At 39.2% G+C, this 26,431-nt stretch overlaps 1 protein-coding gene across 2 annotated transcripts in view; it reads left to right on the top strand.

Moving 5' to 3' along the window:
- The first annotated feature begins 4,601 nt into the window (after positions 1 to 4,601).
- Positions 4,602 to 26,431, top strand: part of LOC146572197 (vasorin-like) — a 35,564-nt gene continuing 13,734 nt past the window's right edge. The window contains exons 1-2 of one of the 2 annotated variants that reach the window (XM_085276203.1): positions 4,602 to 4,835; positions 7,963 to 8,039. The gene's annotated coding sequence lies outside the window, so the exon portion shown is untranslated. The remainder of the gene's footprint in view (positions 4,836 to 7,962; positions 8,040 to 26,431) is intronic. The other variant, XM_085276202.1, reaches the window with a different exon arrangement.

The following is a 26,431-nucleotide window of genomic DNA, read 5'->3' as shown; positions in this document are numbered from 1 at the left end:
TACCAGATTTAATCTGGTAATCTATACGTGGAAAAACTAACACATTATTATGTGACATTTATTCTTATGCCCTAATTAATTACCCTGCTCATCCATACTAGCCATTACTAGGTTTCCTACCTTTAGGTTAGTCATTTTGCTGTATTGATTTCTTCCCCTGAGAACAACCCAGATTAGTGTTGTGCTGTAAAGCAGCAGATCAAACATAGCTGCAAAGGATCTGGCTTGCTGTGTTTGTTTTCTCGCGCTCCTGTCAAAATCTGTTCCTCTTTCTCAGCCTCGCATGTGCGCTCACACAAACACCCAAGCACAGGCTCACACGAGGCAAAGCAGCTCTGTGATGGGACCCATCAAACAAAAGCCAGCTGATGTTCGTGAGAGATTCGGGGCTACGGATTGATTCCATGTACAGCAGATGAAGAATGGAGGTTAAATGATTAATCGCATCTGATTTTGTTAGAGTACCACTAGATGATGTTGTATCACATGGGAGTCAAAGTAGAAAAACACAAAGGCGAAGTTATGATTTACAACGACAAGAAAACAAGAAGCACTCAGACCGTTTAAACTTCAACCGAGGCAGCTCACTATCTGAGCAGTATTTAATCTAAGTGGAATATTATTGCATTTTTTGTAAACTAATTTTTTCTTTGTTCTTTTTAAACCTACTTTAAAAGGTTTGTAGTGCAGTAAAACCACGTGCCAAGTGCAGGCATTGTTTGTTTTCCACACTGTTTAAACATTTTACTAAACACTGAAACATCATTGCAGTGTTTAGTAAAATACATTTCATTTTTTTGTGATAAATATCAAGTGAAACAAGTTTTTGATCACAATTTTATTTTGTTTACCAAAAAAAAAAAAATTCTTTTTCAGGAACATTGTACATGTATTTAAAATATTACTCATTTAAATGTTATGACCTGTTACTATAATGTACTTTACAATATCATAATAAAGTAAATTTAGAATAAGAATTTACAATACCCACATATCATTACCTATATATCTATACGTTGTCAGTACAAACAATGGCAGTATGCAACATAATTTTAAAATGCTCTACGTAGCATTGTTATGACCTTGGCCTTCTGTTGGCCTTGAATAAAAAGGTCAGAGGTCAAATGTGACATGATATTTTATATCTTTATACAATTCTTCCTATATGTTGACAATACACAGCACACTTGTAAGAATCATATTTTCTAAGTTACAAGGCATTTTGTCAGGTTTTACCAAGAAATCACTGAGTTGACCTTGAACCTTGATGTAAGCCAAATTGCAATGGATTATTAACATGAGCCACTCTACAAACCTCAGATATTCATTTAAAAAGCACTCACAGTAACGCTACATAAAACACAACCTCCTTGGTGGAGGTAAAAATGCCCAAAAAGAAAATATCATCATAAGAAGTAAAATATGAAATAAAAAAAAAAGGATGGCAAAGGTGTGCCTTTATTGCTAGTCTGGAGTAGGTTTCGCACAATAGGACCTTCAATTTTACCCTTCAAGGCTGCAGTGCAGATAATATAAGATGTACATGATGAGTAATTATCTATAGCTGCCAAAGAGAAGTAAAAAGCAATTATAAAACCAACTAAGTGTACTGTACCTGATGCCATCCCATGGTATGGCATGATCCACTCAGTGAAATGCGCCCCATGCTGTGGACTGCTAACAGGTGGTCATGGGTTACCTTGGGGAAGGCGTAAAGCTCGACAAACTGATTGTACAGAGAATTTAAAATGATCTTCTACACAATCAGCCGTGTCTCTGGCTAACTTTATATTTTTATTGTGCGTGTGTCACATAGATGGATTTCATCTGGACATTGCTCACACATGCCCCGGCTTGTCTGACTGACCGTCTCAGTTTAGACTGTCAGATCTCCCAGAATGTGTTAATGTGCGAGAGGCATGTGTGTGTGGGGAGCAGCTGTACATGTACCGAAGTTTTGTATTAAAAACATTTCTTTTTCCTCTGTCTTCTCTTTGGTGGATTATTAATTTTTTCCTTGCTGCATACCCTAGTGACACCAGTGAGCATGGTTCACTATCAACGATGTTGTTAAACACATTTTACCAGGTTGAGAGTTGGTGACCATGACGACAGTTTCAGGTTTCAGTGGGTTCCCGTCCACACAGTGCAGCTCTGCACTTGAATATAGTTTCTCCATCCAACAGCTCATTTACAGCTTAAGTGACAGGCGGAAGTATTTGGTTAGCGGTGCACCTGCAGCAGCTTTCCCAAGACCGTGTATAAATATACAGGCCTAATATGGAAATGCAAACTTGGAAAGACAGAGGAATGCGATAGGTGGCTGAGGTTCTGCAATGCAGTTGTCATGGAAATGTCTACAAGAGTAAAGCAGATTTATTGTACTTCCCTCTTTTAATGATAATAATAATAATAATAATAATAATAATAACAATAATAATAATAATAATAATAATAATAATACATTTTGAGGGCGCCTTTCTAAAATCCAAGATCACCTTACAAAGAGAAAAAGATATCAATAAAACAGTAGATTAAATTATTAGATTTTAATAAATTAAAATACCAAAAACAACAAAATACAAAAAACAACAAATAAAAACCCAAACCCCCCAAATAAACCAGGTGTGACAGCAAGTAAAATCTGCATTAAAGCTAGTAAGCTAGTTTAAACAAATAGGTTTTGAGTTGTGACTTAAATAAGGGAAGGGAATCTATAGTTCTTAAGGCTGAAGGAAGTGAGTTCAAGAGCCGAGGAGCAGAGCGACTGAGAGCTCTGTGCCCCATAGTGATAAGACGAGCAGAAGGAACAACAAGATGAGTGGCAGATGAAGCTCTGAGAGAGCGGGAAGCAATGGTGATATGAAGCAGTTCACAGAGATAAGGAGGCGCAATGTTATGAATACACTTAAACGTGAGAACTAAGATTTTAAAATTTATCCTGGCTTCTGGGCAACAAGTGAAGCTGTTGAAGAATTGGGGTAATATGGTCTCTTAAGGGAGTCCAAGTTATGACCCGAGCGGCAGAATTCTGAAGAAGTTGAAGTTTATGGAGAGACTTATTGGGGAGACCAAACTTTTATCATGAATGGCGCATATATGTTTGAATGATTTCAGAGCAGCTAATTATGACTTAGCAGGTTACCTACATAATGTTTATGAGATCACTTCAACAGGAAATGTGGACTCTGCATGAGGATTCAAGCTTTTCATCACTGTAGAAGGGACAGAAATAAGCATTTATAAAGGTATCGCTGACCTTACAGCATTTGTGTTAACTAACTAAAAATTAAGGCAAAATGCCTAGCCAATAAAAAAGAGGTTTACATTATGTATGTGTTCATTAGCTGTAACTGTGGCAAACGGGGGCTTGTGGAAAAACACTGAGAGAAAGCTGGGAGAACCATCAAAAGTGACCTGTAACTCATTCTAAACATGACAGACATATTTGTTATGTGTTGTAAATGCCCTTCATTTGTCTTCTATCTGGGTGAAACTAAAGGAAACAACAGAGAAATCTAAGGACAGATTACACTGGTTGATTTCAGATGTCAACAACCCGATTCTTGTAAGCCTGTAAGCTCTCCTGTTATAAGATCATTTCCTGTAGCTGATTAGAGATTAAATTCTCACTTCTGTCAAATCTCCCTGCAGTTAGCTTGGAGGGGTGAAGAGAAGACATGGTATCTCACTTGAGTCTGCGTTTCAGCTTCATTGCTTTTTCTTGAGGATGCAGGATTTGGAATCTAAAAGCTACAAATTTTCCTATGGAAAAAGAGGGATGAATAAAAAATTCAAAGACACAACTTTAAAAATAAATAAATAAATATAAAATAGTATGACCCATGACTAAAGGTGTCATTACCCTGTAATTAAATGGAATTTTAATTAACTTTATTTGAAATGACAATATAACCATATTCAGATGCAAATATTTAAACACTTAAACGTAGGTACATATAGGGGGTAAAAAGTCCCCCCCCCCCCCCCCCCCACACACACACAGACAATCCCCAAAAACAACTTTTAATACATTGAAGTAGTGCGTGAGTAATTTTAAGTACTGCCTTTTCCTGGTAATTTAGCAGAAAAACAAACACCATTTTCCCATCTGACTTAGTACGACGCCGTACTCAGGGTGCGGGTTGCTTTGCTTAACTTACCGAAAAGGAGACACGCAAGTAAACAAGGACAACTGAATAATAGAAAATCCATCACTGACATAATCACATTGATCTATATAACGAATATTAAGTAACAATGTAAAAAAAATGACGCTGTGAAAAAGTCAAGTCACACCAAAATATTGTTTTTCTTTAAAATGACCAGAAATGACGCAGCACTGAAAATGACCTATAGGGTAAAATAATTTCTTTGTTTCCTGGTGTTTATTATATTTGTATGTAAATATAATTTATTTTCAAAATAAAATAGGCCGTATTATAAAGTGAGGTGGAGAGTAATGGATGGCGCTCGCAGGTGCAGCCTGCCTCGAGGTCGCGCACGGCAGCGCGCTCCGGCTCTGCACCGTACCTCCCACTTCCCCAGCTTGTTTAAGTGCTCGCCTCCTTTACTTCAATGAGCAATATTGTTGAAAAGTCAGTGCGCCGCTGAACGCCAGCGGACCACAGTCTTCAAGCACAGCCTGCGCGCTGCAGTGCCATGAGACACCTTCTGGTCTGAACTCCGTGCACACGCCGACCACGCTGCGCTGCAAGAGGAGGTTTCTGAACTTTTCTTGGAGGGTTTTGCATTTGATAGGAACAAAGTGGATAAAACGTCCGGGTAGAAGCTGCTCCAGCGTATTCCTGCGGACTTTGGGTTTCTTTGCCAAGGTAAGGCTTTTTGATAGCCACACTGAAAGTTGTGTGCACAGTGAACTGTGTTGTGGTTCCTTTAATTCTTTGGATTGAAGCGATTTGTATTAAAGAAAATCTGCTCATGCGTTTGGGTGCTGTGATATCGATTAGATGTGCAGAGTTAATCCGTTCTTCTGCAAACTTGGACGCTCCGAAGCACACTCGTAATTAATCCGGCATCGGCTCCTTCTAGTACCTTTTACTCAGCCAGCTCCGGACGTGAAAGCTTCCTTTGTGGTTGTGATTTTGTCAGCATATCCTCGCATTCCTCTCCGCATATACGGGTCAGTATCTCGGGTCAGGATCTGTTGGACAGACGCGCTCAGAGGAGACGCACTTAACAGAAGAGACGCTGAGAGGACCGTTTCCTACAGAGATACATGGAAAACAGGATTAGCTCTTATCTTGGTCGTTGCTTCAGACCGTGTTGGAGTCGCATGTATCGGATTAGAACTCGTTATCTGCCCCTTCACCGTTTCTGTCTCTCCCACCTCTGGCTGCTTGAGACTTTAATCTCCGCAATTAGCTGTTGATTCCCCAGAGACAAATCAAGGTATCACCTCTGGAACATACCGCCAGTCAGTTCAGAGTGATGATTTCATTTTGTTTTCTTTGTGATGTTATCCTGTCAAGCCTGGATATATATATATATATATATGCACATTTTATTTAGTGGCTGTTTTAAAGAGTTTGCCTTCACTTATATTTTAAATATAAAAGTATGATGATGATCAAAAACACAGATTCCAACTCAAGTTTAAGGACTATTTTATTTTTTTGCGCTTGTCTTTGGTTGATGTTTCTGTAAACTGAACACTTAAAAAAAACTTTTGATATCAATGAAAAACTTTGTAAGTTGAACAAGGTGCTGTCATTTTTGGGATCATGTGGTGTGGATTTCTCACTTTCCCCCCTGACATTTTATAGAATAAGCAACAGAACACAAATGCATAAACCTCTGAACTTGATAATAGAAGGCAAGGAGTCAAAGATTCCTCTAGGGGTTTTGGAAAGCTGTGCTGGGCATTTTACTGTTTTCCAGTCATCCACTTCAGGGTAGCCTGTCATAGGACAAGAGGCAGGGTACAAAGGTTTTTTCTAACTTTTGAAAAATAAACAGTTATTCTAAACAATATTTATATCTTATCCATCCTTATCCTTCTATCTTTTCGATTCATCCATCCAAAAGAGCACTTTTAGTCATCAATATTCATGTCTAAACTCTCTGATACTGCAGTGGTAATATGTAGAAGGAATGCCTGCAATGCATGGCTGACTTGTTGATCTAATAAATCTAGACAGCAATATGCTGAATCTGACCTCCCGTCTTCTCCTTATATTGCAATTCGCTGCCTTCACTGTCTGCTCCGTGATGAGTTTGGGGTAGTATAACAAACCCAGCGTGGAGTATGACTATGGGAAAAGCAAAGAAAGGTGGAGACAGATGGGATGGACAGAAGTGAATACAGGAGAGTAAAGCAAACATTCCTGACGCGGTGTCTCAGCAATTTAATTAAGGTTTCTGGTGAGATGCTGCAGCGAGCACCTCGAGGTGAAGGCTTAACCTCAACTCTCCTCATCTCAAGCTTGGACTAATCCCAGGGGTCAGCTAATAAGTGTTCAGGTCGAGCCACCATGACAACTAAATAAGGGGGAACATGAAGGAAAGTTCCTCCATCAGGGAGTTAATAAGCTCATGAATGAAGTAAAGAGGTACAAGGTGAAGAGGGTTGGTTGGATGGATGTGTGTGTGAGGTTTCACTTGTTATCAGCCACACCAGCTAACACCCCCCCCCCCCCCCCCCCCCCCCCCCCTTAGTGGAGTTTAAATGAGCCCTGTGGTCCTCAGATGTTTCACAGCTAAAAGTAACCATTTATACAGAAGACATTACATTTATTTGCATTTCCACGAGTCTTCCTCTAAGCTCAACATTATTGACTTCTTTCCTAGCCTTAACATCTTGACTCTTTACTAAAGGAGTGAACATAGCCTGTGGATCCAAAAAGTGACTGATCCTTTCTTACTAATGGCCAACAGGTGGCGACCCACCAGCCACGTTCTACAGTAGTGAGCCCACTTCTCCCTTTTTTTCTGACCTCAGTAAACCCGTTCTTAACGAGTTCATGGTTTCAGGTGCTAGTTTAAAAATCTTAGTCAATGCAGTCTGATGTTCATTTTGTAAATTATGATTTTGAGCGATAGAGCAGGGTTATGCCTTAGGGTGTGGCTGTCTTGTGATTTTGACTGGCAGTTCGTTACTGTCCCACTCCTGATCGTCTGCTTTCAAAAATCCAAGATGACAACACCCAAAACGCCAGGCCCACAAAATGATGGGTGAAGTCATAGTCGGTACATTCATTTTTATATATTCTAGGTATATAACACTAGGTAGACTTTCCATAATGTGACTTTGCAAATGCATTCACATCCACATAAGTTGAATAACACCTAGCTCTTACACACAAACACACACACACCCCTCCTTTGAGGTTAGAATTTGGTCACTGTACCAAACTTGAGTAGGCTTTTTATTGGTAAACAACATTAGTGACACAAAAAGCGGTACTTATTTTCTAGCCCTTGTAATGAAGTGAACTTCCCTCCAACACCGTGCTATTTATATTTCCGTAGATTTGTAAGCCTCGATGAGCTGGCGGCACTGTTTTTCTTGGCTTTCCTGAATGAAAAGTTTCTCCCTCCCTACTTCATCCTGACACTTTTACCATCCTGTCATTCCTTTCTTGTTTTCTCTGCGTCCGCTGCGTTTTACATGTGCAGATGTGACATTTTTACATTGCAGAGAGACTCCCGTCAAGCCTCACCCTCCTGCTCCCTTGTTCTGGTTTCTTCTTCTCTGTTATCCAGCTTTGTTTTTTTCTGTAAGACTAATGCTTTTTTGTGGCTTTCTCTTTTATGTGGAACAGAAAGTCCCAATTAATCCAAGGTAAATTGTGATAACCACCCTCCCTGTATCATAATCAGTAACAGAATTTGTTTACATTCAGTGACACTTTTTAAAGTTTTGGAGCGTTTTCACACCTTTTTTTACACTCTGTTCTAAATCAATTGACGAGTTTGTAAACTTGTATGTTTTTCCAACAGAGAAAACTCCAAGTGAACTGAAATGCGTCACTACAAAACCATGTGAGGAGGTTTGAGAAACCAGGAAGTAGTGTGAGGTCAGTGCATCGAAGCTGAAAAAATAATGGAAATATTAATAGCACAGTGTTGGAGGAAACTTTACCTTATTACAGGCACCAGACAGTACATACTCTCAATTATATTAATTATACTATATTGCCTATAAAAACTTTAGTCAGCTATTGACCAAATTCAGGCCTGAAGGTCAGATTGTGTCTGAGGTGGGAGCATCAAAGTCAGTATAGGAAGAAAGTGCTGTAGCCTGAACTAGTGGATAATTTTTACTCTTGACATTTGTATTTATCTGGGTGACTTTAATCATTTTACTTCTGGTTGTTACAGTTTGTGTACTTTGCATATCTGCGGTACTGCTGCATCCCAGAATGCACAGCGTTTAGCTCAAATTTGCAGCGTGCACATGGTGTTTGGCTTGGCGCGAGCTCACATTCAGATCATATTCTCAACATAAACGAACCACTCTGGAGTTCGCCTGATACTGGACTGAGACCACCTCCTATCAGGGGTGGTCATTTTGGTCCACACCCAAGTGCCATTACCATGTTCACATCTGCACAAGTGAACCGCACCAAGGGTGGAAATGAAACAGAGTTCGAGTTTAACTGACTCAACAGCGAATGTGCGAAAACACCCTCAGTCTGTTTAGAACTCCAAAAAGCTTTCAACAGAAGCCTTGCAATGGAAAAAATTAATGTAAGAGACCTCATTTGAAACTGACTTTCATCTGCTACCTTGTTTATTTAGTGCTGTTCTGGTGTTTAGCCTTAAATTTGTTTCAGTATACACTAATAACATAGAAATACGTGTCTGAATCTCAAATAAAGTCCAATACTGAGTTTATGTGTGTTTAATTTGTTGTTCATAGTTGTAAGAAATTTTAAAGCATATCTCCTCTCTCGGAAAAATACATTCCTGGAATCGTTACATTTTCTACAAAAAAACATATCAGTTGAACAGTTGAATATTTACATAGATATGTCTTCACATTGTATCTTTAAACCAAACGCTTTATCAGTATCATCAGCTGTTATTCTGCTGTTATTCAGTTGCAACTGTCATTTCCATCACATTGGTATTTGAGCACAAAGTGTAAAGATAGAGGGAAGAATTCGCTCTTGCTGTTGTTGCAGATGTGCGGTGGGTTGAGCTGCTTGTCAGCTCAATTGAGAACATTTAAGGAAGTGAGGGCTACGCTGATGGAGCAGACGTCCAACATCAAGCCTCCGACTGCTAATAAATCATTCTGCCGAGTTGGGTCATTACGCTGCTCTGGATTTGCTCCCTTTTGTTATTTTAGCAGTTGATGAATGCATTTCTTTCTAACTTAACTAGTGTGATAAATTTAAACAATTTAAGTGTCAGAAAGAGGAACTTGTATCATGTTATTATCTCAATGACTGAAGTATCCTAATTTCCACAGTCACAAAAAACATCTTTGAATTGTTTTGTGCAAAACCTTTAAGACAGCAAATTTGCAACGTCATGAAACACACAACCACTTAAAAAATACGCTTATACTCAATTTACTTTAAAAAAAAACCCCAAAAATCGAGACAAAGATTGTTTCAGTTACTGGAAGTGGATGCCTCTTTTTTTCTTGCAGCCTGTTATGCATCTAATTTTTGCCTAAATCCACTAAAACATTCATTTGAATGACAGGATTTGGGCTATATTGCTAAATTTGGTCTCTGTTTTCAGCAACATTAAAAAAAAAGGCTCACGTTACATCTTTACAAGCCTCCTTGACAGCCGAGGAATTCAAGACTCAAACAACACATAACAACGTGAGGCTTAACACGCTCACCAGAGGGGAACCTCCTTGAGTTTAAACCCTGCCTACTCCCCTTCCACCACCAAGGATGGTTTAGGAGTTGTTACTCCTTTTACTAACCCGTGAAGCATGCCCCCCCCCCGAACACCCACCCTCACAGTGTGTTGTATAAACACTGGCGGCTCAATAGTCAATAGGAAGGTAAAGAGCGTGACACATGCATGCTCCTTGTAACATTCCTGCGTGGTACCAGGAGACACCAGGAGATGTAAGATGCCTCCAGTAGAACAACTGTGTTGCTTTATGCAGAATGCAGGACAGTCAACCTTCTGATGACTTGAAAATACCTATTTTTCCACTCGGTCATAGCACTTAATGTGTGACGAGTTTAAGAACAAAATCTTAGTATTCAACAAAAGTTCCCCTTGGGGTTGAGACCTTAATAAAACTGCAAAATCAGCTTCTAAAAATGACAATGACCATTAAGCAAGTAAGCATTTTCCTTGCCAATTGAGAGCTGAGAGAATCAGTCTCTGTTCCATATAAAGAAAGCTTTCAAATTCAGACTTGCTCCTTAATCTGCCTTTAAGATAACACTTCACCACCCTGTCCTTCAGTGGGAGATATACCTGAGGGCAAGTGTGTATCTATGTATATGTGTGTGTGTGTGTCTTTGGATGGGGGTAGTGTAGTAGATTAGAGAAAGCCCAGCTTCCAGCCCCCTCTTTCTGAGCCCCTTTCCATCTTTTTTTTTCCTCCTGGGGGCACATAGTCTTGCTTTGCACGCATACACACCCTTTCATTCCCATTCACAGCACAAGTCAACACACACACAAACACACATGGCCTGGGGACTGCAGGGCCTCACAAAGCATTTCAAAGATCAGAGGTCTGGACCTGTGATATTTTCAACAAGTCAGACAGACAACAGGTGAGGACAGAGGCCGTTTGACAAACCGGCATTGTTGCTCAATACAGCCGCGTGCACTAAAGTTGACGTGTGTGCCTAACTAGTTGTACGCATCAGGACTTTTGAAAGATCGCTGAGCCATTGTTAGGTGAGGTGTTACTTTAGGGGACCTCTATAAGTCTGCATAGAGGTGCATGTGTAGTATCGTGTTTACTCTCAGACAGGTAAGACCTGATTTTGTCTGTTTTCAAATCTCCGTTTGCCTATTTGCACAATTCATGAGTGAGGTTTTTTTTTAAATAGAGAATATAATGCACATTAACATAAACAGTTATTCGGTTACATTAAACACCCTCTAAATTTCAGCTCTGTGAGACTGCACAGAGCTGACTACAGATGATTAAGTAGCTTGTAGAAGCACCTTTAGCAGCAATACCTCGACTTGCTGTTGCCTTTCCTGCTCTACATTGTCTTATAAAACAACAGAATTCTGCAAACGACAGAAACTTTTGCTTTTAGACGTATAGTGAGAAATAATGAGAGGATGTGAGGTAAATCTTCTATTATATGTTTCCTAAAATGTTAATGCTGGTCTGTCACAATATTACGCTGCTTAATGCTTGCCTTAGAAGTCAGATATCGGTGCTGGGAGTGACATCACTCCTGTGTTGAGCGCATTTTAGTAGTCAAGTTGGAAAAGCAAGGAAAAACAGGACCTGTTTAGCCCCTTAGGAAGGTACAGGCATCCATGCATCACTAGCAATGCAATGTAATGGTTATTATTTTGGCTTAAAAGCACAGCTGCAGCACATTGAAAGGCAGATCCTGGTCAATGCCCTGATATCACTTATTTAGCCAATCACAAATACACAACAGTGACTTTAAAGATTGCAAGTTGTACAGTTTTACTAATGTTAACATGCATTACGTGCGTTGGTCGTGCGGGTGTTGGTGTAAGGCTGGAAGTCTGACCTGAGGGGACGTTCCAGTTGAAAATTCTATCTTGGACCTTAGACATTTCGACTTCAAATGGAGTGCACCAATGGCTCTCAAAGCATGCATTATCTTGGTAGCATTCTGCAGTCTTCTTTGGTGTTGTGTTGTCAGGATTGCACATTTAACTCAGTGAAGAGTTACTGAAAGCTTGCTATGGCAGAATGAAGTCAAGAGTATTCTTAGGACCGATTGCTAGCAAGTTTAGTACCTAATTTCTAGAGCTGGGCTCAGGCCATTGTTTTTCGGTAGGAATCTGGTTTTAAATTTTGTATTTTTAAATTACTAACTTGGAGACTGATATCTTAACTCTAAATAAGACCTTAGAGTTTCCCTGTGATAGCAACAGAACAGTCAGTTGGTACATGAGAGTACTGGAAGGATAATCTCTAGGCGGTTGATCAGGCTTTGGTGTAAGTTAAGGGAGTACCAACAAAAAACCCACAAACCAACTAATTAATGGTTGTTAGTTTCAGGATTCCTCTTTTTAAAATGCTAGGTGAAACTAAACTGGGTATTCCAGCTTCCTCCCACAAACGGAAGAAAAACATAGTCTTTGGTTAACTGGACGTTGGTGTGAATGTGAGTAAAAATGGTTGCTGATGGACTGGGGTGGGCTGGATAGTCCAGGTTGTACCCTGCCTCTAGTCATATGTCAGCTGGGATGGCCTCCAATAGATAGACGGAGTGTAACAGTGACTAATGAATGAAGAGGCATAATTGATCCCTTTGGGGGTAAAAGGAGTTGTGCAACAGTGAAAAGATATCAACAAAAGTTACTGTAAAGTCGGCTGAATCACATCCATGACTGCAGGTGTGATGCTACACTTGTTACCCAAGAAATTCAACAGTCAGACACTTAGTGTCTGTGAATAACATAAATCACTGCTTCGCTGTTCAATAACAGCCTCGGGTGGATTAGTAGCAACTTTATGGGCTCTTTGTATGAATGTTGAGTCTTGCCAGTTATGTTGTAACTGGCAAGTTACCATAACTGGCAAGACTACTGTTATCAATTAACAGAAATTCTTTCATGTAAGAGGATAAATGTCATGCACATGTCAATCCACAATGATGATGTGTAAAGAAAAAAGCTTTTAGACAGTGCTAATCAGTACAGAAGTGCATGCTAGTGCTCATTCATATCTTGCATAGAACTTTTGTTGCCTCTCTCACATACATACTGATAGAAACACACAGGCACGCACAGTCACAGGTCTTCCTTGGGGGCCTCGCTGCAGCTGGCAGGGGATTAAGGGGTCAGGAGTTAAAGGGGGACTCAGTCAACCAGAAGACTGGGACAAGAAACTGACCAAGCAGAAGAAGGACAGGCAAAAAAAAAGAAAGAAAAAAAAAGTGTTGAGTCTGAGTCAAAATTGCAATAGAGGTGATCCAAATAGGAAGAAACTCACTCGACTGGTTTCCGTTTCGCCAGGAGCCTGTGGTGATACTTGGAACACCAAAGCAAGACAAAAGAGTTTGAAGAGGCTTGTGCAACTGTTACTTGCTTGCTTATTAGTATGAGAGCAGGTTAGGGTCACGATGTTCCAAGGTGTGCGGCATTCTGAAAGGTGAAACTGACTGCAGTTAAGTCTGGAATATAAAACCTAGAAATTATTATATAAAGGAAAAGATAAGTAAGCTTTTCACAAGATGATAATATATCTTTCAGATTTTTCTGGCTTCACTGCTTTACAATGCCCAATGCATCTTGGGGTTTTGAACGAAAAAAAGATCAAAGTATTTACATATGTAAATGTTTATGTCTCACACTGCAGTGACAAAAAAAATCAAAGGCCAAAGCGTGTTTTATCGACTCAGCACTGTGTTTGCTGTAAAACGGAAATTCGGATTTTAAATTGAGCAGAAAGCTGAGAAGAATTACGCCAAGTAATTATTGTTCATGAGAAACGTCTGTGCACGTCACCACTTTAAAGCTGTTCTTTTTATCTGTAACATGGATAAGATCATGAGGAGGATTATTTCCTGGTCAAGAATGACTCAGCTTTGCTTTTATTTTCAAGACAAACAATGTTTACCTGGGTACAACAACATTTTGGGTAAAAAGTGGCAATCACATTTTATTTAGACTCCCCCGGTGTCTGACAGCAGCTGTGTGTCTGAGTTACTGTAGTCTAACATGCATCTGACTTGGCACTTTACACACATTGCCGTCTCGCTAAATCCTGCATAGCAGAATGTGGCTGTGGGCAAGCCTGTGGTATTTTTAATTTGGACATCTTGTTCACAGATGAATTCCACTTCAAAGAGCGCAGAGGTGGATCAAGAGTTAGCTTTTAGCAGCTTAAACAACAATGGCAAGCAGAGGGGTTCATAGTGGAAATGTAGCCTGTGTATTCAAGTGTATTCATATCGATGCCAAACACGGATGGTATAAGATATGAAAATTCAATTTTGAAGTTTAGAGTGTATGCTTAAGATGGGACTCTTTTGATAATTTTATCCCCTAAAATTAAAATTATCCACACTTTTTGCTGCTTTGGGGTCTGTTAGTGAATTGTTAGCAGCAAATTAGCAGCTGTTCCATCAATTATTCCGTGGAATTGGAGATGGGTTGCAAAGCAGCCTGCAGATGTGCCGCAACTGTAGGCAGGATTAGCCGTGCCTTACGTCTTTGCATCCAAATGGATTGCATTAAGTATCAGCTGAGCCATGAGTAAAGGTGAGCTGATCTGTTGGGACTGCTGCAACTAATGCTGTGCTTGATTTTGAGACAGCAAATAACGACACGTTTTATTAATCTTTAGGATGCACTAACTAAAATTTGCTCTCAGATACGTGGCAGACTCTGTTTTAAGTTTGTAGATAGGAGCCAGTGTTGATTTACTAGTGTCCGTCAAGTGTGCTCTACATTAGCTGTGACTGCTGGATAAGACACTCCATAAACATAGACAGACCAATGCAAAGTCCAAAACAAGCAGTCAGCAGGTCAGGCAACTGCAGAAACCTTATTCCATACCACGGATGAGGCCAAGACACACCAGACTCCCTTCCCCAGAACAGATGGGATATATTAGACAGACTGAGGTTGCAAGGATTGATGGAGCAGTTTCACAGGCTCAATTGCAGCAGTTTGGTCTTAATATATCTGTGCTGAGTCTTGATTGGGTTGCTGTTCAGTTCACAGACTTCTGGCGTTCACTAAACCCCCTCCTTAGTTAAATTTGATGGCTGCCATTATTCAAAGGGATAGAAAAAGTGTGCATATGGTGGGGTTCAGGATGGGATGTGTACTGCTAAACCCAGAGTTTGCCAGTAAATGAAGGTGATAGATAACCTCACGCACCATTAACGTTAGCTGTTGTTCTTTAGTCTTCATATATGGTACTCTGCAAAAGTCTTGGTCCACCCCTTTATTTCTTTATATTTTGTGTCCAAGGAGCCAGACGTAATTGCTTTTTAATCATGGTCTTGAGCAATAGTTCTCCAGGTTTTCTGAAGGCCTTTCTTTTCACTCATTTTCAGTCGAGTCCTTGAAAACGAATATTTTCAGAGGAATGTTTTTTTTGTTTGTTAAGGCACTCAACACTGACCTATGAATCATTCAAACTTAAAAAAGGCGCCTGTCTCAAGGAATAAGCTAGTATTTTGTCATAAATTAGATTTTTAGGCACCTTGTTACTTGTACCCTGTTGCACAAACACAGTTTGTCCCCATTTATTTGTCAAATTGTGAACATAACACAGTTTGACAAATATAAATTGTTCCAAAGATTAGGAGCCACCACTGAAAAGACTGTCGCCTTTTTCTGTAGAACATTTCCTGAAAAACTTCCAAGCTTACTGGAATTGTACAAACTGTGTTTTTTACAACTCTACAAAAAAACGTTTTTAAGGCCAAAGACTAAATCCCTGCACCCATTTTCCAAGCAAAATATTAAAAAATGAGGAATAAGAAAGAGCAAAAGATCTTTAGGTGTTCTTTGTTCCTTCATTATTCTGCTTCAGTGAGTTTAGTTGTGAGAAAACACTAAGAAACTAAAGCTTAATCTATAAGGGTTGCTAAACGTTGCTAGATTTTTCAAAATAATTTGCACATTCTTGATGTTGTAACATAAATTGTTCTCATTAAAACAGTCGACTTTCGCCATTTTTTTTTAATGCGGGGTTCTTTAAAGAGGCCTCAGAAGTTGCCAGATCTAGAGGGAACGTCACTATGTTTGCAACACTATAAAGAGCTGCCAGTTCTAATTTAGAAGTTGTTAAACTGAGATTAAACTGATTGTAGCATGGAGTGATTTCATGTTTTTCAAACTGAGCTTTTACCCCCTCTAACCAGTAAGAAGATCAGAGACAAACCAAATAAACTTACTACAGATTTTCTTTGCATGCCTTGCATGTAAAATGACTTGTAGATAGAAATCTAAGAGTTCATACAGGATCCAAAGGACTTTAAACTCCGTGTAGTCTGTCAGCTGGAGATAGCAACACAGGACAGCTGAATAAGCAGACACCAGAGCACATTAAAGTAAAAAGTGCACATTGACTCAGCCTTGTTCCTCTAGTTGAAACAAACAATTTTTTTTATAAATGGAAGCTTTACATGTTGTATTTTAGGAACTTTTGTCTTGTCTTGTTGTCGTACTTTCTACAAACTGATGCTTTCCTAACTAAAATAGTGTTATTTTAAATAACCTGAGCATTAGAGTATTACGCTTGATTGCTGTCACTGGCCTCTTTCAGCTTCTGTGAAACAGAGATGTGAAGCAGATACCATCAGCTGCTTTGCAAAAGTTAACACTCTGCAAATTAACTGTTATAGGTACCTACAATATATATCAAGTCTAGCTATTAAATGGAGCTGGCATACATAAAAAGCCAGCCTTATTTATCCCATCAGTGCAAAATCAAAGGAGGTTACTTGTGGCTTCAGTGGGAGTCTGTGTGTATGTGTTGCAATTGTGCATTCACACTCCATCCATCTACATAAACACGACACCATTTTTTCTTCCTGTTCCTTTTCCAAACATCCCTCCGAGCCTCGAGGCTTTTCTGAGTCGTGTGTCAACGCCTGGCCTGCAGTGAAGCGTGTCAGCACTGCTCCTTCACATTTGTCTTCCCAGGAGTCTGATTCCAGCACGCTGTGCATTTTACTGCAGACATGCAGAATGGCATGTCTGTTATTTAAAACAAAAAAGAAGCACTGGATTTGTCGCAGATAGGGCAGCATATGTGGAATTTAAATGTAATAAAAGTTTTCATGTCTTGTTCACCATTCTCCAGCAGCTACAGTGTTCTTTGCTATTGCACAGCAGTGTGACATGTGACCCTCCAGCATTCATATTTTTAGCTTCAACTAATAACTTTGTAGCATTTTCCACTTTTTTGCTTTCATGGATCTTTTTGTGTAACTGCTGTTAAATCAACATGCTGTCATTCTGCACCACAAGTTAAATTAAACCAGTTTGATTTGATTCTGTAGCACACTCCTTAAAAACAGTTTGTTACAAAAACAGTTTGTTACAAAAACATACGGCTACTGCTATTAACAGTACAGTACAGCCAAAAGAGGTGATGATAATCAGCCAGTCACAATTTTTGTAATGTCTAATAAGCTTCCTTTTCCACACACCAGTGGCTGTAGCAATTACCTGTTGATACGCTGAGTGAAGTGCTAAAACTATGTAGTTTTGTCTGACTGCTTCACAGCTACAGCTGCTCAGTGGCATGGGTATTAGAAGTCGTTCCTCCAAGCTAAATTCTTTATTGACTCTCTTATTGTTTGGAAATCAATTTTCTTGGACTCTGTTTGACATCAAGTGACATAGTGTCAGGATCAGCTGGTCGATGGTTAGGTCAGTCTGCTCTCATCCGATCTATTTTCACTGGACAGACAACCATGAGCATTACTTTATAAGGGAGAACATAAAAAGCCTGTCAGATTAATAATTTTTGGCAGCGGGAGGAACAAACAACCTTTGAAACCACCCTTTACTTTGAGTTCTGTGGAAGTGCCAAAACCTGTTAGCACCTGCAAACTTTATGTTTGTGTTTACTGAACTTTTGCTGATTGTCACCAATCTAAGTAACACCTTGTTAAAAACGAATGGGCCAAATGTGAGGTTAAACTTTGCAAACATTTGCATATTAAAATGACGTTAACGCCATAACTGCATTAACGCGGCAAATCTCTGTTAGCGAGTTAATGCGGATCACCCCGTGCGTGGGGCTGCACGGTGCTAAAGCGTTAACGAGCTAACCGTGCTAACGCTGAAAGCACTATTATATATTCTAAAGCATAAAGGAATAAAGAAAACACTTGGAATGATTACCATTTATTTTAGAAGGGTGTTATATGTAAACAAAGGCATTTCTTTTCCTTTTTCCTCCACATTCCAAAGATATGACATCACAACGTGATTGGTCTGTTGTAATATTGATCCTGGACAAACATTATTATGATGATGAAGAAACAACACCAACACTGAGCGCACTATATATGCTGTAGCAAATTAAGGTAACTTACAGTACATCCTCCTCTACTTCAAGCAGTCGATTGGTTAAAGAGACGATACAGCTTTACTCATCACTGAAATCAACATATTTTTGGTTAGCTATAATACTAAAGTCATAGTTTTGCAATGTGGGGCCATCAAAAAAAAGCATGCTAGCAGCGATAACAGAAATGAATCGGTTGCACACAGAGGCAAATTTCTGATTTAACCTATTCCTTTTTCTGTATAGTTTGCTGTTTAACATCCATCACATTCCTTCTTGAATGAAAACAAACCTAAGAAGTAAGACAGACTGTTAACATGACCTTTGACCTCGTGCCACTACATCATTCGTTGGACGACTTAAGTGGTTCGACTCGCAATCTTACACTCTGCGGTGCACCACAGTAAGTTATAGTCACTTTACTGCAGACTGACTGGAAGGCAGTTACCGGTTATTCGAGGTATGTGATGATGAGTTTGATTATCTGTGAGCGCTGATAGTGAGGCAAGCACAAACAGATAGAAAACCTGGTTCCTGCCATTATAAATGGTGTGCTGGGAAGATGAGTAATTTAGAGAGTGTGTTTGTTTGTGTGTATGTTTCATACGCATATATTTCCCGTCTCTCACCGACACAAAGGCTTCTCAGCAAAGTCGCCCTCCCAGGACACATTTTATGTGTCTGTAGCTGCGTTCACACTGTGGAAATGCTGGCAGGGAACAGGTCTGGTCTTGTAAAGCTGATAGAACAGACGGCCTGGTTTAGCTCTGAACAGCACTGCAAAGAGTTAAAAATCTGTTCCTGTGTAAAATGCAGCCTTTGTTTCTGGGTCATGAACCAGTCAAGGTCAGTGGCTTTAACTGAGCCAAACAAACATACACACACACACGCAGTTCAGTTTGCACTAATTGATTCCCCTTCCAGCAGGGACAAGGATGGGCTTGTGTGTGTGTGTGTATGTGTATGTGTGCGTGTGTTTATTTTAAAGCATCTGTCAGGAGGTAAAGTAAATAGATAAGTGACAAAGTAAACACTCATCCCACATCGATGCCAAAATCGTTCTTGATGCACGTCTACATACAAACATGAACCGCTTGTGCCTCATATTAATGGGTTTTTCAGAAGGTGAAATTTGATCTTTAGATGTGTGACTGTAAACAACAACACTGCTTCTGATTTTCCACCACCCCAGTGAAATTTCCGCACAAATTACAGAGTACATTTTGGTCAAGCGAGAACTCCCATGACAGTTGCGCAAGCGGTGCTCTAGCATCCGAAGCTTGTGGTGAAAATAAGTTCCGGCATGTTCACAGAACAAATTTGGTTCTATGTAATATTTTGAACACTAAAACATAAAGAAATATAACATAATATAAAGAAATGTCTGAATAAATATAGTGTAACATGCTGGAAAAAGAGAAGCTGGTTGCATATCACCTATATGCAGGTAAACGAAAGTATATAGTAAGAACATTTCTTTGCTTTTCTGTAATTATTTCAGCCCTTTTGTATATGTATAAAAGATTATTAACTAGAATATTAGTTGGATAAGCTAACATAATCAGCGTGAGCCAAAAATAAATAAATTCCCAGCGTTTGCACGTTTGCAGAAACCGGGGTCTGACTTAAAGTCAGGTGAAAAAACCTGAATACACGTTTTTAATACACTTTCTCCAGTAAGCTAAAAATGTTGTGGAAATGAGACCTCCAGTTTCTTCTAAATTAGACTGAATAAGTATTACGTTAACTTCCTCAAACTAACTTCACATCCTCAAATTTATGAAATGTGAGGCTACAACAAAAAAGAGGTCAACACAACCCTAAATTAGATAAGTGGTTGAGGAAATCGTTGGATGAATTAATTTTATAACTGCTTATCCAACTAAACTCTTTCTAAGCATACTAGGAGTAACTATTGTTTCTTTTTTCTGAATTGAGCAGTTTTTGTCTTATATTAGGCCTGATTCCAGGACAAAATAACTGGGTTTGCATCAGAAGTTAGTGAGGGCGATTGGCTTACTAGACCTAGCCTTAGAAAAAACGAAAATCAAGTTGTCATTTATTGATGTATATTGAGTTGTCAAAATTCATCAGGGTACAGGTGAGGTTAAATGTAGTTTTCATGGGGGGGAAGATTTAAAGTTATGGACTTGTGCGTACCCCAGCTGAAATAGGCTAAAAGGCAGCTGTACACCCTGGACAGGTCACTAGTTCAATACAATCAAACACAAAAGTGATTATAACCCCTAAAATCAATAATTATCCAAGATAATTTTATTGTTGGGTTCTGGTAACTCAAAGTTAGTTGAGTGCATATGAATGGGATACTCTGTACACATGGTTACAGATGGTTCATGTGGACCAGTAAACGGCCAATTAAGATAAGCTTCAGTTCGAGTTTCTGCTTTCTTAACATTCTGTCTCTGTGTATGTTTGCGGTGATGAACCAAGCAAATGAAATTAGTCTGAACCAAACCTGAGCTTGATGTCTCAAAGTGCAGATAAGCTGTGAAGATGCTATCTGTCTTAAACTTGCACAAACCGGAGAACAGGCCTCTACCATCCGACTTTTCCCTCACAGTCATGCCTAACAGGGACCCTGCCAGAGGGCTGAACACACATGAGGGCGCCCTGTTGGCAAACAGGCAAACATCAGTCAGTAACTGGGGTGGAGGTAAGGGAGAAAGATGAAGGAGGAACAGTTACATCACACGTGTGTTTAACATTAAAGACGTAATTTGTCATATAAAATAATGATTGTAGGATGCAATAGAAATGAAGATGGGGCGGGCTTACTTAATTGAGAAAAATGACAGTAAAAATCTCAGAGAACCTTGGCTCTTTTTCAAAAGTTTTCATTGCTGTTGTGACTTCTGTCACTGTCTTTGCTGCAGAGATTCTGTTTACAGTGAACAGTGCTTTAAAGTGAGCGACAAGTGACTGAAGGCCAAGAAGTGATAGATCCAAGGAAGGTGAATGAGGAGGCTCACTGCTTCGGGGTGACTCTACAAACATTTCAAAAAGACAATAGCAAGTTACGTGTGCGTTACTTATATCAGACTTGTTTTTATGCACTTACTCTTGCTATAAGGAAAATACCCACAAAAGGAGCATCTGGAGGATTACATACCTCACTGGGACGGTTTAGAAATTTTTTTACAAATAGTAAGAAGAGAAGGTGGGTGAAAGAATAGGCATGCTTGTATGGGTTGTGCCTGTTGCCCTTTGCCTGCTGGCACACCTGTGTGAAGCTGACTCCAGGTGACAGGCTTATTTACAACTGTTGATTGACAAAACAGATTTGGAAGCACTTGAGCGTGAAGACATGCACACAACCTTCGATTTTGTGACTTGTTTGCTGCTCCAATTGTTACATCAGAATACCCAACTGTGCTTGTGGTGCCTCATTGCTGATGTTGAGGCTTCAACTCTGTGGAAAACCCGGTGTCACCAACATTCACCCTGAATGCAGGCATGTGGCCAGTGTACCACAAGTAAACACATCAAGAAGAAACAAAAGCATATCAAGATACACAACCTTTGCTAAGCTTCTAGAAAAGGTTGTGGCTAAGCAACTTTTGGCAGCTCTAGATAAACATGGCATTTACAATAAGTTTCAGTCAGGTTTTCGTCGATTTCACTCCACGGAGACAGCTCTTCTTAGGGTCTCTAGTGAAAGCCTGGTGAATAATGATGCAGGAAAATGCTCTGTTCTACTCATGTTGGACCTAACATCAGCTTTCGACACAGTTGACCACCACATCCTCATTGAAAGGCTGAAAAATCTTTCAGCACTTTGTGATTCCGTCTTGAAAGGTGCTATATAAATAAAAATGTATTTATTTATTTATTTACACAGACATATTCTTCTAGTTAGCAAAATGAATGAAAGTTCAGTTTGTGTTCTGTTAGTGTGGTGTAGAGCTGTTTGATGAGTTAATAGCAGCAAGGCACAATAAATGTGTTTTCTGCCCTAGATTTTCTTATATAGCGCTTTTCTACTTCAACTGAGCAATCAAGGTATTTTTTACTATAAGCCTCATTCACACAGTTACACACACATTCACAGAAGTGAACTCAGTTGTACTCTGACAACTTGGGGTTCAGTGTCTTGCTTTACTTCAAACATGCAGTCTGGAGGAGCTGGGATGTGAATCACTCTGAGCCACAGCTGACCCCAAGTTTGAAGAGTTTACATCCCTGGGGTGAACCGTGAATGTTAAGGGTGATTTGTGACAGGAGTAGTGAAACGGAAGGTTTATAAGTTGATAGTGAGATCTGCTGGAGGCAGTGACACAGATAAAAAGACAGGAGGAGATGGAGGTGACAAAATTGAAAATGTTAAATTTTTCACTGGAAGTGACCAGAGTGGATAGGATTAGAAATTAGTACAGCTCAGGTTGATCAGGTTGGAGATACACTTAGTGAAGCAAGGCTGAAATGGTTTGGACATTTGCAGAGGGATAGTGGATTTACTGGACCAAGGATCTTGAGGATTTAGCTGGCAGAAAAGAAGAAGAAAAGAAGAAGACCACAAAAGAGGTTCATGGAGGAGGGGAGGACATGCTAGGGATCGGGTGGAATGAAGGCAGATTATCTGCTTTGGTGAACCCTAAAGGGAGCAGCAAATAGCTCCATAGCACCTTCTTGTTATGCTGGTGGATCAGACACAAAAACAACATAATTGCTTTTAACTTCACTTGGTAAACACCTTATCACCTTGGTAAACACCTTTCATCACGTTACCTTATAACGTGATGAAAAAAATGACTCTTTAAGGTTTGCCAGAAACCCTGGCACAGAGAGACCAAAATGCAGTTCAGCAATTATCATTGTTGAAAGGTACATCTGGGGCATAACAGATGTGCTTGTTAGAAATTGTGTCCTAGTAAGTCCTGGTAATGGCTAAGATTCTGATTTTAAAAAGTAGATAGCAATGAAGAGTAATAAAGCCAACCAATTCTTAAGAATCATTCAGTCCCTGTAAGATTAGCCAAAGTATCTGCACCTATTTAAAAACAAAGTCCAATCAAATACAAAACGACAACAACACTAACACTGTTCTACTGTCAAGTACTTGTCAGTACAGCTCTGTTTGGATTTACTTCAGGAGGAAATCTAAATCTGTTCAGATATTCTTCTGTATACATTTGCCCATGAATACCTCAAGCTAAGCTTACCTTCTAGTATTCTACTGGGAAGGGGACTGGATTTCCTTACGGAAATGTTCCTTAAACCCACAGATAGGACTCAAGGTCTAACAGGCAGCCGCAGCACACTGCTCTGCATTTTCAGCATAGCAGGAGCATAACTGGAACACTTCCACACCTTAAAACACCACACCAAGGCATTGGTGAAACCGCCAGAGGCCAAAACCATCCACAAAGCTGACTGAGGTTACTTTGTTCAGTGCTTCTATAATGGCTTCTCCTGGTAATTACACATCCTCTGCACGAATCTCATATCTACAAGGCAATAACCAGGTCAATTGTCATTATGTGCTGGCAGACTTAAAGTCATAATACTTTCACTGATAGATTTTTGTTTACAGGATACTGCAACTCACCCATTGTAAGTTACTAGAGGGCAGATACTGGATCCCTACTCTGGCTTTTCAGCTCAAATTGCCATTTATCTGATATTTCAAACCTCATAATATATCTGAAGCTACCCTTACCAGTGTCAGAAAGGTTGTCCTATCATACAATTTAGCTGGTATGTAACTGCTTCTATTAACAGTACAAAAGCAGGTACGGTTAATGAGAGACAGAGGGGAACATAGTAAGAGGAGTCACAGATACGTCTCTAAGTGTGGAGCTGCTACTTTGCCAAAAACAATGGTTCTATTAAGAGTACACAGAAGAACAAGTCAAGGAGTAAATGCAGTTGAAGAGAATGACAAAGAAATATAAATTGTATTTGTACCTAAGCTTTTAATGTAATTTATTTATCGTGGCTTTCATGTGGCTCATTGTGCATGCGATTCTTCTTCATCCTAATATAGATTGTCAGCACATGTGATGCCAAAAACCTCACAGGCAATGACTAACTTTGTGGGAATGTTTCTTTTATAGTTTCGATCATTAAAATGTATTATTTCACATTAAAGGACTGCACGAGACTCAATACTTCAACAGATTGCTGCACTGTGCCAGCTCACAGCTGCTGTGCAAAGTAAAAAATCCTAGCTACAGTACAAGACTACTCCATATGGAGAATGAGAGGCTCATCGGAGACAGCTGATTATCTTTCTCTGTTATTTTTTCACACAGAAGACTTTTTAATTAATTATATTTGTAGAGGAAAACTACTACTAAAGTACTACTCCCATGAGTAAAAATCAAATCAATGGGAAAACAATACAATATATAAACATTTCCTTTGCGTTTTGTAATTTTTGGATTGTCATTTATAGTTTTTGGATGATTTGTATTTACAGTCATTGTATTGGTAATCTCAGACCATAAAGCCCTGATTATATATTCATTTAATCTCACCCAATGGTATATATTAATCTAATCTTCTGTTAATTTTTTTTACTATACTGATACTTGGGTTATGAGAATAGGTGATGCAACATAAATCCAGCTTGTTGACACTCTATCCAGATAAGACTGATGCAACTCTCCGTTATATGTTCCTAAGGCAAGAAAGAAAAGACGTCACGTCAGGCTCAGATTAACAAACTAATCCTAGAAGTCATCATAACTTTTGAGGTCATGGTAAAATAAAGAGACTTGCTCAACCACAAAATCCTTTACACAACTGAACTTTCATGCAGCACGCCCATCAGAATAACATTTCTATTTACTTTGTGTGTGTTAAGCCTTAATCTGTTTTATTTATAATATCCTTACACATGTTTGTCCATGTGCTTTCACATTCCTGTGCAACCCCAGTACAGTACAGATACAGTGCATGGCTATAATTGATCTTCTTACAAAACAGTTGTGGGGTAAGAGTTTTAGAAAGAAAGACCTTGTTAAACTGATTTTACTGGTAAGCTTTTCAAGCATGAGGTAACACGATATTCCTCTTTGGAAGATTTGGCACCACTAAATCAAGACTCCTTTATTTTCTAAAAGAAAATGAAGTAACCTCCCTGCAGAACAACTTTTTAACACAAATTTATGATCGCCACTTTACTTCTTTGTGCCCTCACCACTGATGTTTTTTCTTTCACATCTGCCAGTCTCTCCATCATCCAATTTAGTGTCAGGAGAAAAACAAATGTGAATAATTTGCTACCAAAAGCATTTGTGTTCTACATAATTTATCTAAATGACTGCTCAATTATTTGCACTTTTACACAGCCGTTGTAGTTGGTTCTTTTTTTTTTTTTTAGCAGTTTCTGTTTACCAATCCTCATAATGCTGGTACACAGCAAAATCTCCAGTGTTAAATTAACACTGGAGATTTTGCTGTGTATGAAGTGTAATTAATACCAGTGTTTTAGGTAGCCTTCACCACCTAGCTGTCCTACTTTCTTTGACATGTAAGTACTTAAACTGGATAGGAATAAAGAGTAAAGACAATAATTATTCAATAATTAAACAACAATGTTCTAAATTTATTCTGCCCTTTTGCATTGGTCATTTATCTGGATATTCTAGCCAAGAGGGAAACGCAGCACAGCCTTTGGTAGCAGTAAGAACAATGCAAATTTCCGTAATTTGCATATTAGCTTTCAACACGAGCAATCTTTAACCTTCAACATACTATAAAATTTGCCATTATAAAGTTTCACAACTCCACAAATAATAAGATCAAATACAAAAGTTGTTTGACATTTGGATGATCTCCCCTTCATGGTTGTTTCCTTGTGCGTCTCTGGAATATTTCTAGTGCAGTTGCTATTTGTAAAGTTTCTGATATGACTATCATCTCAAGGGTCATCATGATAATCATTGATAAGAGCAGCATCTACCTCTACAATCTAGTGACCGAATGATAGTTTTCAGTGGGAGAAATGGCAGTGCAAACCCCCTAAGGTCATGCGTCAGATAACAAGCTTTCTGCAAAGAGTGTTGTTTCCATTGTTGATCTTCTTATGATCCTATTCTTGACAACTAACAGTGGTATACTTCTCTTTTGTACAATACAGTACAGCCAGCCATAGCAAGGGGGAGAAAGAGGGCAAGAGAGAGAGCGAGAGCATATATTCTTTTTGAGGTAAATTATAATTCATAGCAAGTACCAATTTGAGGTTTATTTTTCATTAATTTCATTGCTGACATTTGGGAAAATAGTGACATCAGTCCAATAAAGTTTGATGGACCA

This window comes from Mchenga conophoros, linkage group LG6, assembly GCF_057382185.1.
Source record: "Mchenga conophoros isolate Kocher_MC1m ecotype Shallow Benthic linkage group LG6, M_conophoros_male_GT1.1, whole genome shotgun sequence".
NCBI lineage: Eukaryota > Metazoa > Chordata > Actinopteri > Cichliformes > Cichlidae > Mchenga > Mchenga conophoros.
This window is presented reverse-complemented; position numbering and strand designations above follow the sequence as displayed.